Here is a 17,117-nt window from a genome sequence, read left to right on the forward strand (position 1 = left end):
CGTCACTCCTCCAGCACCCATCCACCCTCCCCCAAACTCTCTCCCCTCCAATTCCTCTCCCCACTCCCTCCCTGATCTCAGCCCATCTCCCCTCCAATCCCTTCCCCCCCAACCCTCGGCCTGCCCCCCAAACTCCCGTTCCCTGCTTCTCTTTGCAGGGGTTCTCACGGGCCCAGAGGGCTCAGGGGGGTTGGAAACTCTCTCCCTCGCCAGCGTTACACAGGCCAGGGGCCGGGGCTCATTTCAAACTGAGCCCCTGGTTCTACGCGGCTCCTGGGCAAGCCCCCAGCAGCAGCCGCTCACAGGCAAAGCTTTCGGGTTAACCCCCCAGACAAGGAATCAAACCCGGCCAGTCTATTGAAACGGGGGCTGAGTGACCGCGGCCAACAGCCGGAGTCAGCCCGGCTCCAAGTCTCGCTCCTGCGGGAGTCACCAGAGCAGAGCCGCTTGTGTCCAGACCAGCCAGGCTCTGGGGGAGGAACCGGTTCATTTCACTCTCCGGACGGACGGGCAGGGCGGCCTCTGACCCCGCTCCTAGTGTAAGTGGGGGAAGGATCCCGCTATTGTGGGGAACTTTCCTGGCTTATACCCGCCCTGGTGGGATTGGCTAGTGAAAGGATCTGAGTCCTCGCTCCCACTTCCTTTACCCAGAGTCCTGCCTGACCTCGAGGGCTCCCCTTCCTCCCTCCCATGCCGCAGAGTCCTCGTAACCCTGTCAAGGCTGGGCCCTGGATCCCTGGGGGCTCGACCCCCAGTCATGGTCACTTAGGACAGGGGTGAGGATGTCCCCACTCCAGGGCTCTCCCTTTGCACTGGATGCTTCCCGGACCCACTGATCATTGCATAGAGTTCAGAGCACGTACAATTTATTAAACAGCAACTCATACAAAATAAATAAAAATGGGGAAGGTTAAAGGAAGGTTAAAGGAAACAAGTGACCCCACTCCGTGAGCACAGGGACACCACAAACAGCCATTTCTGCAAGGGAAAGGAAGTTCACAGTCTGTTCCTCAAACGTTCTGGGTCTCTTTCCCAGGGCCTGGCCGCGCCGCCGGTGATAGCACATGGTGACAATCTGTACCTCAAAGTAGCACTGTGGAGCCCCCTATTCACCACTATGATAGGATTATGATAGGCTGGGTACCAAGTCGGCCTTGTAAAGCATCATCTGTTGAACATTCATGCCCTGTTGTATTGAATGTGTGTCACAGACTTACAGGTGGTGCCCACTCTTGGCCCCGTGCAGTCCCTGGGGGGAACCCCCTTCAGTGAGACAGCCCGTCTCGGGGTCCACTCTCTCTCCTGGAGCCGCACCTCTCTGAGCCTCAGCGCGTCTGTCTCTCTCTGTGGACCCCCTCAGGGAGTCCACTCGCTCTGGACCCCCAGGGTCTCTACTGTGGAATGATGCAAACCTCAGGCCTGGCCTCCCTCAGCCCAGCACATCCCAGTCTCCCTGCATCCAGGTTGGCTCTGCCAGCTCCTTCTCTCCAGTCCTGCTTCCCAGCTGGGCATCTGATATCACCGGCCCCAAGCCCGGCCTCTGTCCATTGTCTTCTGTCCAGGGAAACAAGGTCCCCTGGGCCTCCTCTCCTCTCTTCTGTCCTCTGGCCCCTCTGGCTGGAACCTCTCTTTACAGCCAAATGTCCTTCCACTGGCCAGAACCAGCTGTGACTCCTGAGCTGGGCCTCCGGGTCACCAGGTCACCAGTCGCTGGGGTCTCCATTCTCCAGGCCATTGGCTGGGGTCCCAAGTTCTGTCGCTGATCCTCTGTAACAATAAACCCCCTCTCCCCTCACCTCGTTAAACCAGTCACATCCCGGGAAACTGAGTCTCACCCCCTCTGCATGCAAACCATTGGAAAACCAAGGAGAAAACAAGAAACCCCCCCCACTTCGTCACAATGTGTTACCCTTGTATGGGAAGTTCTGAAGCATTGCTGTGTGTGCTTGTCACGGAGTGTGGGGGAGTCCGGCCCTGCACCCCTCTTCCTGGGACCCACAGTGACTCTCAGCCAGCCAGTAAAACAGAAGGTTTATTGGACAACAGGAACACTGGATACAGCAGGGCTTGTGTTCAGAGCCAGGACCCCTCACTCTGGCCTCTTTGGGGGTTCAGGGTGTCTGGATAGGTAATAATTGGAGATATACCAATCTCCTAGAACTGGAAGGGACCTTGAAAGGTCATTGAGTCCAGCCCCCTGCCTTCAGTAGCAGGACCAATTTTTTTGCCCCAGATCCCTAAGTGGCCCCTTCAAGGATTGAACTCACAACCCTGGGTTTAGCAGGCCAGTGCTCAAACCACTGAGCTATCCCTCCCCCCAGCACAGGTTCCCCTGCAAACCCACCACCCCCGTCCCAAAACCGAAGACTGACCCAACCCTCCCCCTCAGCTCTTTTCCTTTGTCTAGCTCCTGGGCAGAGGTGTCACCTCCCCTCCCCCAGGCCTAGCTCCTGTTACAGTCTGCATACCTGCCTCTCACCTAAAATCCTCCCTGCTCTCCCATCCCCCACACAGACAGTCCCTACTCCACCACACCTCTCCCCCCTCCGAGACTGAACTGAGCGGGGTCACTCTGCCCAGTGACCCGGGGAAGTTCGGGGCCCCCTCTCCGGGACAGCGCGTCCGCTATCAGGTTGGCACTTCCCTTCTCGTGGACCACGTCCATGTCATAGTCCTGCAGGAGCAGGCTCCACCTCAGGAGCTTGGCGTTGGCTCCTTTCATCTGGTGCAGCCAGGTCAGGGGAGAGTGGTCGGTGTACACGGTGAAGTGGCGCCCAAAGAGATATGGCTCCAGTTTCTTCAGGGCCCACACCACGGCCAGACATTCCTTCTCGATGGCCACATAGTTCTGCTCCCGGGGTAGCAACTTCTTGCTCAGGTACACGATGGGGTGTCTCTCCCGCTTTTCATCCTCCTGCATCAACACCGCCCCCAACCCCGTGTCTGAGGCGTCGGTAAACACCATAAAGGGCTTGTCAAAGTTTGGGTTTGCCAGAACTGGGCCTTTGAGCAGAGCCTCCTTCAGCGCCTGGAGAGCCTGCTGGCACTGCTCGGTCCAGACCACCTTGTCTGGCTTCCCCTTCTTGCACAGCTCAGTGATGGGGGCGGCTATGGTGCTAAAGTGGGGCACGAACCTTCGATAGTACCCCACCATCCTGATAAAGGCCTGGACCTGCTTTTTGGTCTGGGGAGTGGGCCAGTCTCTGATCACCTCCACCTTGGCTGGTTCTGGCTTTAGGCAGCCGCTCCCCACCCGATGGCCCAGGTAAGATACTTCCGCCATCCCCACCTTGCACTTCTCAGCCTTTACGGTTAGCCCAGCACTCGTCTAACCTGGGACACGTGGTCCTCCCAGGTCTGGCTGAAGACGCAGATGTCGTCAATATACGCCACAGCAAAATTCTCCATCCCCCTCAGTAGCTGATCCACCAGCCGCTGGAAGGTGGCCGGCGCTCCCTTGAGGCCGAAGGGCAGGGTTAGAAACTCAGAGCCCCAGAGGGGTGATAAAGGCTGATTTCAGCCTGGCATCTGCATCCAGCGGCACTTGCCAGTAGCCTTTGGTAAGATCCATGGTGGTGAGGTACCGAGCACCTCCCAGCTTGTCCAGGAGCTCGTCAGGCCTTGGCATGGGGTAGGCATCCGATACAGTGATTGCATTGAGCTTTCGATAGTCCACACAGAACCGGATCGACCCGTCCTTCTTGGGGACCAGCACCACTGGGGAGGCCCAGGGGCTGGCGGACGGCTGGATCACCCCCAAGGCCAGCATGTCCCTGACCTCTCTTTCTAAGTCCTGGGCAGTTTTCCCGGTGACCCGAAAAGGGGAGCATCTTATAGGGGAATGTGACCCAGTCTCCACCCGGTGGACAGTCAAATTAGTGCGTCCAGGTTGGTTGGAAAACAGCTGTCGGTACAGATGCAGCACCCCTCTGATCTCAGCGTGCTGGGCTGGGGTCAGCTGATCAGAGAGGGGAATCGCCTCCAGGGGGGAACCAGCCTTTGTCCCTGGGAATAGATCCACTAAAGGGTCATCCCCCGGTTCCTCCCAATACCCACACACGGCCAGCACCATATTCCCCCGGTCATAATATGGCTTCATCATATTCACATGGTACACCTGGCGGTGGTGCATCCGGTTCGACAGCACCACCACATAGTTTACCTCATTCAGTTGCTGGACAACCTTGAAGGGCCCTTCCCAGGCGGCCTGGAGTTTGTTTTTCCTCACGGGGATGAGAACCATCACTTGATCCCCGGTGGCAAAGGCACGGGCCCGCGCCGTGCAGTCGTACCAGACCTTCTGCTTCGTCTGGGCTCGGGCCAGATTCTCCCTGGCCAGGCCCATGAGCTCAGCAAGTCTTTCCCGGAAGGTCAGGACATACTCCACCACCGACTCTCCATCGGAAGCGGCCTTCTCCTCCCATTCGTCTCTCATCAGGTCCAGGGGCCCCCTTACCCGCCTTCCATACAACAGTTCGAAAGGCGAGAACCCAGTTGACTCCTGGGGTACCTCCCGGTACGCAAACAGCAGGTGAGGTAAATACTTGTCCCAGTCCTGTGGGTGCTGGTGCATAAATGTTTTCAGCATCATCTTTAGCGTCCCGTTGAACCTCTCCACCAGCCCGTTGGTCTGGGGGTGATACGCTGAGGCCCAGCTGGGTCGGACCCCACATTTCCTCCACAGGGACTGGAGCAGGTTCGACATGAAGTTGGACCCCTGGTCCGTTAAGACTTCCTTGGGGAACCCCACCCGGCTGAAAATGGTCAGCAGCGCATCTGCCACGGTGTCTGCTTCGGTAGAGGACAAGACCACTGCCTCGGGGTAGCGAGTGGCGAAATCTACCACCACCAGGATGTGTTTCTTCCCTGACCGGGTCGCCTTGCTGAGCGGGCCCACCATGTCTATGGCCACCTTCTGGAAAGGTTCTTCTATGATGGGCAAAGGCCTCAAAGCTGCTTTCCCCTTGTCCCGGGCCTTCCCCACCTGCTGGCAGGGGTCACAGGATTGGCAGTACTGTTAGACATGGGTAAAGACCCCAGGCCAGTAAAAGTTCTGTAGCAGTCTCTGCCTGGTGCGCTGGATTCCCTGGTGCCCTGCGAGGGGAATGTCATGGGCCAGGTACAGCAGCTTGTGGCGAAACTTCTGGGGAACCACCAGCTGCCTCCTGATCCCCCATGACTCCATCTCCCCGGGGGGAGCCCATTCCCGGTACAGGAACCCCTTCTCCCACAGGAACCTCTCCTTGCAACCTCTCCTCATGGTCTGTACCGCACTGAGGTTAGCCCAGTCCCTGGGCTTCCGCAAGGAGGGATCTTTCTGCACCTCGGCCTGGAACTCAGCCGCTGGGACAGGGATGGGGACCTGCTCTCTCTCACCGGCTGGGACTAAGGCCGCAGCCTCTCTGGGCCGTGTCCCTGGGCGTTCCCTCCCCACCAGGTCAGGGTCCTGCGCCTCGGGCAGAGTACCTTCCCCGTTCTCAGGGCGCAGTGCCCTGCGCCGACTCTGACTACGGGTCACGACCAGGGCACCCCGGGCATTGCCTGGCCAGGCCTCGAGGTCCCCCCCCATTAACACCTCTGTGGGCAAATGTGGGTGTATCCCCACGTCCTTGGGGCCCTCCTTGACCCCCCACTTCAGGTGCACCCTCGCCACAGGCACCTTGAATGGGGTCCCGCTCACGCCCATCAGGGTTAGGTAGGTATCAGGCACCATCTGATCAGGGGCCACCACCTCGGGTCAGGCCAGCGTCACCTCTGTGCCCGTGTCCCAGTACCCAGTGACCTTCCTCCCATCCACCTCTAGGGAAACAAGGCACTGGTTCCGGAGGGGCAGCCCCGTGCCCACCCTGTAGACCAAAAACCCTGGGTCCGGAGCATCCAGCCCCCCAGAGGAGCTGACCTGGGGCCCTCCTCCCTCCTTCCCAGGTGGAACACTGCCAGCCCCCCTTTCCTGGGAATGTTGCCCCTCATCCAATTGGGTCTTTACCCAGTCAACCCTCTGTGGATTGGGTCTGCTCGGTCTGTCCCTGAGCTTGGGGCACTGGGCCCGTATGTGGCCTCGTTGGCCACAGGAAAAGCAGCTCATGTCTCGTGGTTCCCCTCGAGGGGGTCGGCTGGACCTGACGCTGGATGTTCCCCTTTGGTGGGGGTTCTCCATAGGCCTCCGCTGGGAGGTCCCATGGCGACTTTCTCTCTGCGTTGAGGCAGGCCTGTTCCTTCGAAACTCCTCCCTGCCATCCCCTGTCCGACTGTCCATGTATTGGTCGGCCAGCCGGCCTGCGTGCTGCGGGTTCTCCGGCTTCTGGTCCATCAACCACAGCCGCAGGTCCGACGGGCACTGCTCATACAGGTGCTCCAGTATGAATAAGTCAAGCAGGTCCTCTCTAGTTTGGGCCCCAGCTGTCCACTTGCGGGCGTATCCCTGCGCCCGGTTGACCAGTTGTAGGTATGTGACCTCCCGGGTCTTATGTTGTCTCCGGAACCTCTTCCGGTACATCTCCGGGGTCAGCCCAAACTCGCGGAGCAGGGCCTCTTTGAACAGGTTGTAGTCCCCCGCCTCCGCCCTTTTCATTCGGCTGTACACCTCCACGGCGGTGGAGTCCAGTAAGGGGGTGAGAAACTGGATCCTGTCTGCGGGGTCCACCTGGTGCAGCTCGTAGGCATTCTCAAAGGCCGTCGGGAAGGTGTCTATGTCCTCCCCCTCCTTATGCCGGGCCAGGAAGCTCTTATCAAAGCTCTTTGTAGGCTTGGGTCTCCCCTCACTCACCGCAGCCGGGGCCTTACTGTTGTTCAGCTGGGCCAGGTCCAGCTCATGTTTACGTTGCTTCTCCTTCTCCCTCTCCTCGTGTTTACGCTGGTTCTCCTTCTCCTCCAGCTCACGCTGGCTTTGTCTCTCCTCATGTTCCCTCTGTTCCTTACGCTCCTCCAGCTCTCTCAGTTGTATCTCTCTCTCCAAGTCCAGCCGCCTGCGCTCCACGGAGGCCGAGCGTCACCGGGATGATTCCGTGCTGGGGGGGGGGAGCTTCGCCGGGCTGATCCCCTGCTGGCTGGGGGGGTCACGGTGCCCTCGGTAGCTGGGCTCCTCCTCCCCCTCCCCCTAGGCCTAGGGGTGGGAGGTCTCGGGAAGCCCTCAGCGGCTGGCTGACCACTCCCAGCGGGGACAGACACTGGTGCCTGCGCTGCATCTGCCCGGCTACTTCCCTCAGAGACAGGGATCGGTTCACTCACACGATCTGCGTCCTCCAGCTGGGCAATCAGCTGGGCCTTGGTGAGCTTCCCACTGTGCAGCCCCCTCTGCTTGCACAGCCCCACCAGGTCACACTTGCGCTGCTTGGCATACATCTTCCTGCTGGCCGCTCGCAGGCCGGGGTGCTCGCCGCTCCCCACGGGTTCCAGGGGGACCCCTAGTGTGCCCGTCCTTCAGGTCACCACCTCTCTGCCAGGGTCGAGCTGCAGCCTCCTCCGCCCCGGGGACTGCTCACTGCGATCCCCCGGGGGACCCTGTTACTGCAAAGTCCTGCTCTCTGGTCACACTCTCCCAGGGGTTAATCGCCCCTTCGTTTTACTGCGCCCCAGTCACTTACTGCAGGAAGCGCCGTCCACGGGGTGCAGTCGATCCCACCGCTGACACCAGTTGTCACGGAGTGTGGGGGAATCCGGCCCTGCACCCCTCTTCCTGGGACCCACAGTGACTCTCAGCCAACCAGTAAAACAGACTACTTGTTATTGGACAACAGGAACACCGGATACAGCAGAGCTCGTGTTCAGAGCCAGGACCCCTCACTCTGGCCTCTTTGGGGGTTCAGGGTGTCTGGATTCCAGCACAGGTTCCCCTGCAAACCCACCACCCCGGTCCCAAAATCGAAGACTGACCCAACCCTCCCCCTCAGCTCTTTTCCTTTGTCTAGCTCCTGGGCAGAGGTGTCACCTCCCCTCCCCCAGGCCTAGCTCATGTTACAGTCTGCATACCTGCCTCTCACCTCAAATCCTCCCTGCTCTCCCATCCTCCCTGCTCTCCCATCCCTCACATAGACAGTCCCTACTCCACCACAGTGCTACTGAAATATGTTCTGAGGTCGGGAGATGCGCACAGCCAACCTTTCAAATGCAACAAGGGACCAGCCAGACACTGTTAATGACTCATCAACACCCATCAAGGAAAGAATCCACTTCCCCAGAGACTGTGCACAATGGAGATTGCTTGACCAGTGGGGATGGCCTGATCCCTGGGTCATGGCAAAGATCTTTCCAGCAAACTGGAAGAAAATATAAAAGAGGGGAAGGGACATAATCCCTGGGCTTCTCTTCCCCACAGCCCAACACCTGGAGGAACATCTGGAGGACAAAGACTTTGCACTGGGGAAGGGTGGTCCCAGGCTGGAATGGAGTCCAGTCTGTGTATTGAGGATCTGTAACCTGTTTGTCCCATCTGTCGGGGGAGACGCTGCCTGATTCAAATCCTGTTTCGTTTGTAGAACTTAGACTGTGAATTTATTTTTATTTCTTAGAATCATAGAATATCAGGGCTGGAAGGGACCTCAGGAGGTATCTAGTCCAACCCCCTGCTCAAAGCAGGACCAATTCCCAACTAAGTCATCATTCTTAAGTAGCTAACTCTGATCTCTGCGCCTGCTCCTTATAACCACTTAAAATCTCTCCTTCTGGAGTTAATAAATCTTTTTTATATTTGACTTAAACAGTGTGTTTGGTTGAAGTGGTTAGGAAATCTCAGCTCAGTACCTCTCTTTGGCACTGGGAGCTGGGCAACCAAAAACTCTGCTAAGTGTCAGTGCGGGGCAAACACTCCCCTCACATTTGGAGACCGGAGATGTGGGAGAGACAGGATGGAGACGGGGGTGAAATGCGACTTCTGGGGATGGTGGCGACTCTGGACGCGGGTTAATGACAAGCGGGTGCATTGGCTGCAAGGTGACCCCGACCCCTGCTGCTCGGCCCCTGGGTGGTTACAATCCGGGCAGGGCCGGCCCCGTGTTGGGTCCGTTCTCCTTAGGCCGGGCAGGTGGGGTGGGTGCCACACACCCGACTGCAGCACCCGATGGGAAGCCAGGAGCGTGAGCTAGGAGAGGAGGAGAGACACAGCGGGGCAGAAAATAACCCAACCAGGGAAGGGAGAAGGATCTCCAGGGCCTTCGCGGTACTGCTAATCAGCTGTCCCCATGGGCGGGCTGGGGGCTGCAGGGCGCCCCCCCCATGGCCACTGATGGGCCTAGCTGCCCGCAGATAGAGTTGCCACCTGTCTAATCACACACACCCAAACACCCTTGCCCCCCCTTCCCTGATGCCTCCCCTTATCTGAGGCCCTGCCCTGCTCACTCCATCCCCCCTCCCTCTGTCGCTTGCTCCCCGCATCCTCTCTCACTTTCACCGGCCTGGGGCAGGGGGTTGGGGTGTGTGGGGGGTGGGGTGGGTTCTGGGCTGGGCCGAGGGATTTGGAGTGTGGGAGGGGCCCTGGGCTCAGAATTGGGCAGAGGCTGGGGGTGCATGATGGGGTTCATGGTGCTGGCTCTAAGAGGGGGCTCCGGACTGGGTCAGGGGATTGGAGTGCAGGGGTCAGGGCTCTGGGAGGGAGTTTTGGTGCAGGAGGGGGCTCTGGGCTGGGGCAGTGGGGTTGGGTGCAGGGATGAGGGGTTGAGGCAGGGGTTTGGGGTGCAGGAGTGCGGGGATGGGGAAGGGATTGGAGGGCAGGGAGTGAGGGGTGGGCTCTGGGAAGGAGGTTAGGTGCTGGAGGGGTTGCAGGGCTGGGGCAGGGGTTGGGGTGCAGGAGTGCGGGAATGGGGCAGGGATTGGGGGCAGGAAGTGAGGGGGTGGGCTCTGGGAAGGAGGTTGGGTGCAGGAGGGGATGCAGGGCTGGGGCAGGGGGTTGGGGGGCAGGAGGGAGTGAGGAGTGTTGACTCTGGCTGGCTGGTGCTTACTTCAGGTGGCTCCTGGTCATCAGCGCAGTGGGGCTCAGGCAGGCTCCCTGTCTGCTCTGGCCCTGTGCCGCTCTCAGTAGCAACAGGAACCACCTGTGGCTCCTCGGAGTTAGACTCACAGACTTTAAGGTCAGAAGGGACCATTATGATCATCTAGTCTCACCTCCTGCACAACGCAGGCCAAAGAATCTCACCCACCCACTCCTGTAACAAACCTGTGTCTGAGCCATTGAAGTCCTCAAATCATGGTTTAAAGACTTCAAGATGCAGAGAATCTTCCATCAGGTGACCCGTGCCCCACGCTGCAGAGGAAGGCGAAAAACCTCCAGGGCCTCTGCCAATCTGTCCTGGAGGAAAATTCCTTCCCGACCCCAAATATGGCGATCGGTTAAACCCTGAGCATGTGGGCAAGACTCACCAGCCAGACACCCCGGAAAGAATTCTCTGTAGTAACTCAGATCCCACCCCATCTAACATCACAGGCCATTGGGCATATTTACCGCTAATAGTCAAAGATCAATCTCATCATACCATCCCCTCCATAAATTTATCAAGCTTAGTCTTGAAGCCAGATATGTCTTTTGCCCCCACTGCTCCCCTTGGAGGCTGTTCCAGAACTTTCCTCCTCTGATGGTTAGAAACCTTCGTCTAATTTCAGGTCTAAACTTCCTAGAGTCCAGTTTATATCCATTTGTTCTTGTGTCCACATTGGTACTGAGCTTAAATAATTCCTCTTCCTCCCTGGTATTTATCCCTCTGATATATTTGTAGAGAGCAATCATATCCCCCCTCAACCTTCTTTTGGTTAGGCTAAACAAGCCAAGCTCTTTGAGTCTCCTTTCATAGGACAGATTTTCCATTCCTTGGATCATCCTAGTAGCCCTTCTCTGTACCTGTTCCAGTTTGAATTCATCCTTCTTAAACATGGGAGACCAGAACTGCACATAATATTCCAGATGAGGTCTCATCAGCGCCTTGTTCAATGGTACTAACACCTCCTTATCTCTACTGGAAATACCTCGCCTGATGCATCCCAAGACCTCATTAGCTTTTCACGGCCATATCACATTGGCGGCTCATAGTCATCCTGTGATCAACAATACTCCGAGGTCCTTCTCCTCCTCCGTTACTTCCAAATGATGCCTCCTCAGCTTATAACAATAGTTCTTGTTATTAATCCCTAAATGCATGACCTTGCACTTTTCACTATTAAATTTCATCCTATTACTATTACTCCAGTTTACAAGGTCATCCAGATCTTCCTGTAGGATATCCTGGTCCTTCTCTGTATTGGCAACACCTCCCAGCTTTCTGTTATCCGCAAACTTTAGTAGCGCATTCCCACTTTTTGTGTCAAGGTCAGTAATAAAAAGATTAAATCAGATTGGTTCCAAAACTGATCCCTGCGGAACTCCACTAGTAACCTCTCTCCAGCCTGACAATTCACCTTTCAGTACCACCCGTTGTAGTCTCCCCTTTAACCAGTTCCTTATCCACCTTTCAATTTTCAGATTGATCCCCATCTTTTCCAATTTAGCTAATAATTCCCCATGTGGAACCATAAGAACATAAGAAAGGCCGTACCAGGTCAGACCAAAGGTCCATCTAGCCCAGTATCTGTCAACCGACAGTGGCCAATGCCAGGTGCCCCTGAGGGAGTGAATCTAACAGGCAATGATCAAGTGATCTCTCTCCTGCCATCCATCTCCATCCTCTGACGAACAGAGGCTAGGGACACCATTCTTACCCATTCTGGCTAATAGCCATTTATGGACTTAGCCACCATGAATTTATCCAGTCCCCTTTTAAACATTGTTATAGTCCTAGCCTTCACAACCTCCTCAGGTAAGGAATTCCACAAGTTGACTGTGCGCTGCGTGAAGAAGAACTTCCTTTTATTTGTTTTAAACCTGCTGCCTATTAATTTCATTTGGTGACCCCTAGTTCTTGTATTATGGGAATAAGTAAATAACTTTTCCTTATCCACTTTCTCAACATCACTCATGATTTTATATACCTCTATCATGTCCCCCCTTAGTCTTCTCTTTTCCAAACTGAAGAGTCCTAGCCTCTTTAATCTTTCCTCATATGGGACCCTCTCTAAACCCCTAATCATTTTAGTTGCCCTTTTCTGAACCTTTTCTAGTGCTAGAATATCTTTTTTGAGGTTAGGAGACCACATCTGTACACAGATCATTTATGAATAAATTGAAATAGATTGGTCCTAGGACTGACCCTTGGGGAACACCACTAGTTACCCCCCTCCATTCTGAGAATTTACCATTAATTCCTACCCTTTGTTCCCTGTCCTTTAACCAGTTCTCAATCCATGAAAGGACCTTTCCTTTTATCCCATGACAGCTTAATTTACGTAAGAGCCTTTGGTGAGGGACCTTGTCAAAGGCTTTCTGGAAATCTAAGTACACTATGTCCACCGGATCCCCCTTGTCCACATGTTTGTTGACCCCTTCAAAGAACTCTAATAGATTAGTAAGACACGATTTCCCTTTACAGAAACCATGTTGACTATTGCTCAAGAGTTTATGTTTTTCTATGTGTCTGCCAATTTTATTCTTTACTATTGTTTCAACTAATTTACCCAGTACCGATGTTAGACTTACCGGTCTGTAATTGCCGGGATCACCCCTAGAGCCCTTTTTAAATATTGGCGTTACATTAGCTAACTTCCAGTCATTGGGTACCAAAGCTGATTTAAAGGACAGGTTACAAACCTTAGTTAATAGTTCCGCAACTTCACATTTGAGTTCTTTCAGAACTCTTGGGTGAATGCCATCTGGTCCCGGTGACTTGTTAATGTTGAGTTTATCAATTAATTCCAAAACCTCCTCTAGTGACACTTCAATCTGTGACAGTTCCTCAGATTTGTCACCTACAAAAGCCAGCTCAGGTTTGGGAATCTCCCTAACATCCTCAGCCGTGAAGACTGAAGCAAAGAATCCATTTAGTTTCTCCGCAATGACTTTATCGTCTTTAAGTGCTCCTTTTGTATTTTCATCATCAAGGGGCCCCACTGGTTGTTTAGCAGGCTTCCTGCTTCTGATGTACTTAAAAAACATTTTGTTATTACCTTTGGAGTTTTTGGCTAGCCGTTCTTCAAACTCCTCTTTGGCTTTTCTTATTACACTCTTGCACTTAAGTTGGCAGTGTTTGTGCTCCTTTCTATTTGCCTCACTAGGATTTGACTTCCACTTTTTAAAGGAAGTCTTTTTATCTCTCACTGCTTCTTTTACATGGTTGTTAAGCCACGGTGGCTCTTTTTTAGTTCTTTTACTGTTTTTCTTAATTTGGGGTATACATTGAAGTTGGGCCTCTATTATGGTGTCTTTAAAAAGGGCCCACGCAACTTGCAGGGATTTCACTTTAGTCACTGTACCTTTTAACTTTTGTCTAACTAACCCCCTCATTTTTGTATAGTTCCCCCTTTTGAAATTAAAGGCCACAGTGTTGGGCAGTTGAGATGGTCTTCCCACCACAGGGATGTTGAATGCTATTGTATTATGGTCACTATTTCCAAGCGGTCCTGCTATAGTTACCTTTTGGACCAGCTCCTGCGCTCCACTCAGGATTAAATCTAGAGTCGCCTCTCCCCTTGTGGGTTCCCGTACCAGCTGCTCCATGAAGCAGTCATTTAAAGTATCGAGAAATTTTATCTCTGCATTTCATCCTGAAGTGAAATGTTCCCAGTCAATATGGGGATAATTGAAATCCCCCACTATTATTGGGTTCTTAATTTTGATAGCCTCTCTAATTTCCCTTAGCATTTCATCATCACTATTACTGTCCTGGTCAGGTGGTCGATAATAGATCCCTACTGTTATATTTTTACTAGTGCATGAAATTTCTATCCATAGAGACTCTATGGAACCTGTGGATTCGCTTAAGATTTTTACTTCATTTGAATCTACACTTTCTTTCACATACAGTGCCACTCCTCCCCCTGCACGGCCTGTTCTGTCCTTCCGATATATTTTGTACCCCGGAATGATTGTGTCCCATTGATTGCTCTCAGTCCACCAGGTTTCTGTGATGCCTATTATATCTATATCCTCCTTTATCGCAAGGCACTCTAGTTTACCCATCTTATTATTTAGACTTCTGGCATTTGTGTACAAGCACTTTAAAAACTTGTCCCTGTTTATTAGCCTGCCTTTTTCTGATGTGCCAGATTCTTTATGTGACTGTTTATCATCTGATCCGGCCCTTACATTATACTTCTCATTCCTCTGCTCCTGACTATAACCTGGAGATTCTCTATCATCAGACTCTCCCCTAAGAGAAGTCTGTGTCCGATCCACACGCTCCTCTGCAGCAGTCGGCTTTCCCCCATCTCCTAGTTTAAAAACTGCTCTGCAACCTTTTTAATGTTTAGTGCCAGCAGTCTGGTTCCACTTTGGTTTAGGTGGAGCCCATCTCTCCTGTATAGGCTCCTCCCATCCCAGAAGTTTCCCCAGTTCCTAATGAACGTGAACCCCTCCTCTCTACACCATCGTCTCATCCACGCATTGAGACTCTGAAGCTCTGCCTGCCTACCTGGCCCTGCGTGTGGAACTGGGAGCATTTCTGAAAATGCCACCATAGAGGTCCTGGATTTCAGTCTCTTCCCTAGCAGCCTAAATTTGGCTTCCAGGACATCTCTCCTACCCTTCCCTATGTCATTGGTACCTATATGTACCACGACCACCAGCTCCTCCCCAGCACTACACATAAGTCTATCTAGATGCCTCGAGAGATCCGCAACCTTCGCACCAGGCAGGCAAGTCACCATACGGTTCTCCCGGTCATCACAGACCCAGCTATCTACATTTCTAATAATCGAATCTCCCATTACTAACACCTGCCTTTTCCTGAACCATATCAAATGCCTTCCTGAAATCGAGGTAAATTAGATCCACTGTGTTTCCTTTGTCTAAAAAATCTGTTACCTTCTCAAAGAAGGAGATCAGGTTGGTTTGGCACGATCTACCTTTTGTGAAACCATGTTGTATTCTGTTCCAATTACCATTGACCTCAATGTCCTTAACTACCCTCTCCTTCAAAAAATTTTCCAAGACCTTACATACTACAGATGTCAAACTAACAGGCCTGTAGTTACCCAGATCACATTTTTTCCCTTTCTTAAAGATAGGAACTATGTTAGCAATTCTCCAGTCGGATGGTACAACCCCTGAGATTACTGATTCATTAAAAATTCTTGCTAATGGGCTTGCAATTTCATGTGCTAGTTCCTTTAATATTCTTGGATGAAGATTATCTGGGTCCCCCGATTTAGTCCCACTAAGCTGTTCGAGTTTGGCTTCTACCTCGGATGTGGTAATATCTACCTCCATATCCTCATTCCTGTTTGTCATCCTGCCATTATCCCTAAGCTCCACATTAGCCTCATTAAAGACTGAGGCAAAGTATTTGTTTAGATATTGGGCCATGCCTAGATTATCCTTAACCTCCATTCCATCCTCAGTGTTTAGTGGTCCCACTTCTTCTTTCTTTGTTTTCTTCTTATTTATCTGGCTATAGAACCTTTTACTATTGCTTTTAATTCTCTTTGCAAGATCCAACTCTACATGGCTTTTGGCCTTTCTCACTTTATCCCTACATGTTCTGACCTCACTAAGGTAGCTTTCCTTGCTAATCGCTCCCATCTTCCACTCCTTGTAGGCTTTCTGCTTTTTCTTAATCACCTCTCTGAGATACTTGCTCATCCAGCTTGGTCTACAACTCCTGCCTATGGTTTTTCCCCCCTTTTTTGTGATGCAGGCTTCTGATAGTTTCTGCAACTTTGACTTGAAGTAGTTCCAGGCCTCCTCTGCCTTTAGATCCACAAGTTCTTCAGTCCAATCCACTTCCCTAATTAATTTCCTTAATTCTTTAAAGTTAGCCATTTTGAAGTAAAAAACCCTAGTCCCAGATCTATTTTTGTTTATCCTTCCATCTAGTTTGAACTCAATTAGCTCATGATCACTCGAACCAAGGTTGTCCCCTACAACCATTTCTTCTATGAGGTCCTCACTACTCACCAAAACCGAATCTAAAATGGCATCCTCTCTTGTTGTTTCTTCAACTACTTGGTGAAGAAATCCATCAGCTATCACATCCAGAAAAATCTGTGCCCTATTATTGTTACTAGCACTTGTCCTCCCAGTGAGATTTTTGCCCAGACAGACTCTGTCTTATCCATTCCATCACTTCTTATTTCTTTACAGTTAACCTCATCATTGATACACAACGCTACTCCACCACCTTTGCCTTTATTTCTGTCTTTCCTAAACAGCACAGACCCTTCAATACCTGTACTCCAGTCATGACTACTGCTCCACCATGTTTCTGTTATCCCTATAATATCCGGGTTCACTTCCTGCACCGGTAGCTCTAGTTCCTCCATTTTGTTACCTAGGCTCCTAGCATTGGTGAACAAACAGCTTAATTCTTGCTGTTTGGCTTCACTAACATTGTTTACCCAGTTAGGCCCAGACATTCTACCACCAGTATCACCCATTAGACTGGTATCTACACTACCCTTCCTCCTTATGTCCATTCTCCTGCCCATGGCTGTATCCTCTCTTACTTTGTTTTCTTCCCTCTCAATGTTAAATTCCGGTGTGGAGATTACCTGGACATCTCCCATCCATCTCCCCCCAATTTCTAGTTTAAAGCTCTATTCATCAGTTGTGCCAACCTCCATCCTAGAAGTCTATTTCCCTCCCTCCCCCGTCTGATTCAATCCTCTGCCCATCTGTCGCTCCAGCGTTTTACCCACCGCCGCCTGGAATCGCACCGCTCTGAGCCTTCAGTTCACCCTCAGCACAGTACAGCTAAATCTCCCCTGTATCCAGGTGGGCTCTGCCTGCTCTCCCCTGCCAGCCAGAACCTCTCCTCCCAGCTGGGCATCTGATATCACCGGCCCCAACAGCTTCTCCCCTGTCCTTTGTCTTCTGTCTCCTCTCTTTTGTCCTCTGGCCCCTCTGGCCGGAACCGGCTGGGCAGATCACTGGGGTCCTGTCCCTGCAGCCCATTGTCCTCCCACTAGCCAGAACCTCAGTTCATTTCCCAGCCTCAGTGGCCCCTGAGGACAGCGAGTGAGAGGGGACGCCCCATCTGGCCCTGGGCGGGGACTGGCTGGCTCAGGGGAGCAGGGAATGGGGCAGGGGCCTGTCCCCTCTAGGGGGC

The sequence above is a fragment of the Mauremys reevesii genome, linkage group 22 (assembly GCF_016161935.1).
Source record: "Mauremys reevesii isolate NIE-2019 linkage group 22, ASM1616193v1, whole genome shotgun sequence".
NCBI lineage: Eukaryota > Metazoa > Chordata > Testudines > Geoemydidae > Mauremys > Mauremys reevesii.